Here is a 3,330-nt window from a genome sequence, read left to right as displayed (position 1 = left end):
GGCACACAAGTATCTGACATGCTATTATACTTTTCTGTTATTTGAGGATGATTTTATGGATAATTAAACTCTGTTTGGAGGCACAAGTTATTTCATTTTAATGTAAAGTAAAAGTATTTACCAAAGTAAACTAGTTTACATGCTTCTATTAAATGTGTCATCCAAAAGAGCACAATATAACAATGCTTTGAGATTTACAAAGTTAATGTAATTTACAGTACTGACAAACAGAAATGTGAAAAAACACCATATCTGAGTAGGTCAGACACCTACCAAGTACAAATAACTGATATGGAGGTATTTTGTTAAAGTGCCCACATTGAAAGCAGTTAAAGAGCAGCCCTTTTTTCTACAGAAAAAAGTAGTAACAGTGAACAACTCATCACACACTGCAATACTGCAGCACTCACACCAATTCAGGGGAGTGATGCTCTGGACATACAGCTTATTTCACATTTGTGAACAAACCTAAGATTTTTATAAAGTTCTGACTTTTGGCCAGAAGATAAAATGTTCCGTTTATACATATACACACACCCTAATTCCTAGCCTCTTAAAATTTCTAGTTCCAAAAATGGCTCTTTGACTTCCCTTTAAGTTTAAAAGGAACAAAAGTGCTATGCAGTTGTATTTGCAGTTCTGAATTAAGGAACAATGTAAAAGAGAAAAAAAGCTCAGGATAGTATTTCTCTATTCAAAGTATTTAGACGAACAAGAAGAATCTTTGGGTATTCAGGAGAACCAGTTTATCTCTCAACTTACAAGCAACTTAATTTTCTGTTACCCAGTGTGCCAGTTTGAATGTATTATGTCCCCCCAAATGCCACTATCTTTGAAGCAATCTTGTGTGGGCAGAGGTTATCAGTGTTGATTAGATTTAATTCTTTGAGTGTTTCTTTGGAATGCGCCCCACCCAGCTGTGGGTGATGACTCTGATTGGATAATTTCCATGGAGGTGTTGCTCCGCCCATTTGGGGTGGGTCTAAGTTGAGTCACTGCAGCCGTATAAATGAGCTGATGGACAGAGGCAACTCAGTGCAGCTGTGAGTGACATTTTGAAAAGGAGCCACAGCCAAGAGGGACACTTTGAAGAAAGCACAGGAGCTGCAGATGAGAGACAGTTTGAAGATGGCCATTGAAAGCAGACTCTTGCTCCGGAGAAGCTGAGAGAGGACAAATATCCCAAGTGCAACTAAGAGGGACATTTTTGAGGAACGTCCTGGGAGAAAGCCATTTTAAACCAGAACTTTGGAGCAGACGCCAGCCATGTGCCTTCCCAGCTAACAGAGGTTTTCCGGACCCATTGACCATCCTCCAGTGAAGGTACTCGATTGCTTATGTGTTACCTTGGACACTTTATGGCCTTAAGACTGTAACTGTGTAACCAAATAAACCCCCTTTATAAAAGCCAGTCCATTTCTGGTGTTTTGCATTCCGGCAGCATTAGCAAACTAGAACATCCAGGAAATGTATTTAACAAAATGAGTACACTTCACAAAATCATGGTCATATTTATCTGTGTATTCTTCCAGAAGACATTAAAATATTGCTCAAAAACAAAAAATATATTATCTCTTTCTTTACCAAGTATGAATATAAATATTTTACTGAATAAGATGCATCATTCAACAAACAAATGCAAAAATTGCTTTATATAAAGTGTGGTTCTCAGATATTTAGCAATATGAAATATAAAGTGATTACAATATAAATAGCTATTAAAGAGCTAGTTTCATTAGATTTGCAAACCAATACAGCAGTGAACAGTCCCTTGTACAAAAGTTCATTAAAAAAAGTCATCAAACTTTGTAACAGGGTACCTAAAAATAATGGTGAATAAATGCATTAAAGGCAAAAAAGAGCATTGCTTCATCAGCACATTCTTTAGTCTTGTTTAGACTAGATGCCAAACTTACTGTTCAGTTTTTGGTTTGTCATGTTTTCCATTAAGCTCTTGCTCAACTCTACTAAAGTCTTATAACAGCCAGAAGCATTTTGATAAATCAAAAGAGATGTTCAATGATTAGAGATTTTAGGTATTTCTGTAATCTTCTATCAATTTGCTGCTAACAGTTCCTGAGTCATTCCATACTGGGCATTTTTCTTTGAGTTATTGCACCATTAAAATAAACTATCATGTAGTTTTCTGCTACTAACAGCTCCAGAGTGCCAATAATGTATTTAAAGAGGTTGTCCATCAGGTGAATATAGTTAGGTTGACCACTTTCAGGCAAAAAACGGACAGCAAACACTGCAATAGCATTTAATCCATCCCCTTAATAGCCTCCTTGGCTGATAACTTTTAAATAGGGTTCAATTGCCTTCATATCAATTCTGTTCTCTAATTCTGAACATGTGCCAGCATGGTCCATCTTATTTTTCCTTTCCTTTGCTGCTGTGTATTCAGTACTTGACCGTTTCCTGATTGCTTCAGTGGTTTTGGGTTTTGAAAGATCATCTTCCCATTCAAACTCATTACTGTTCTCTGATGGCATGTCTAAGCCTTCTAAGTCTATCTCCCCACTTCCATCCAAATCATCTGACAACACAGAGCCAGTGTCAGGCTAATGTCCAGAGCCACTAGTTTCTTTTTTACTTTGTTTCCATTAATTGCTAATGAGCCAGGCTGACTCTCTGGTCCAGATACAGGTAGTTTATCTGCTTCAGTACTATCATCTTCTGATAAAGGTACTGGAAAATCTTCATCTTGTCATTCTCCCTTAAGTTCCACATCTTCCATCCTCAGCCTGGCCTCAATGTCAACTACAAATTCTGGTGATCCAGAGGTCACATGTTGCTCCAGGCTGGCGACGTGAGGCTGATGGTGGTACAAAGTGCTGCTGAGCGGAGCTCGCTCTACTCGCTGGGCGGTGGATACTGGGGCCCAGTCTCCCAGCTGCGCTACAGCAGCAGTCACCATGTTTTGATTGCTGTGGCTTTGTGGTAAGTTTAAAGACCGGGAAGTGTGAATCCTCCAACTCTGTTTTTCTTTTTCAAGATGGCTTTGACTATTTGGGGCCTCTTACACTTCCATATAAATTTGATGAATGGCTTTTCCATTTCTGAAAAGAAGGCTGTTGGAATTTTGATTAGGATTGTGTTGAATCTGTAAATTGTTTGAGGTAGAATTGACATCTTAACTATATTTAGTCTTCTGATTCAAGAACACAGAAATTCCTCCCATTTATTTAGGTCTTTTAAGAAATTTCTTTTATCAAGGTTTTGTAATTTCTGTACACAGAAATACTTTATATCCTTGGTTAGATTTTTCCCTAGATATTTCATTCTTTTAGCTGCTATTATAAATGAATTTTTTTTCTTGATTTCTTC

At 37.6% G+C, this 3,330-nt stretch overlaps 1 pseudogene; it reads right to left on the bottom strand.

Moving 5' to 3' along the window:
- Positions 1 to 1,912: 1,912 nt before the first annotated feature.
- On the bottom strand, positions 1,913 to 2,740 carry LOC119535089 (annotated as a pseudogene).
- Positions 2,741 to 3,330: the final 590 nt, after the last annotated feature.

The sequence above is a fragment of the Choloepus didactylus genome, chromosome 5 (assembly GCF_015220235.1).
Source record: "Choloepus didactylus isolate mChoDid1 chromosome 5, mChoDid1.pri, whole genome shotgun sequence".
Classification (NCBI taxonomy): Eukaryota; Metazoa; Chordata; class Mammalia; order Pilosa; family Megalonychidae; genus Choloepus; species Choloepus didactylus.
The sequence above is the reverse complement of the archived record's forward strand: the minus strand, read 5'-3'. Positions and strand labels throughout refer to the sequence as shown.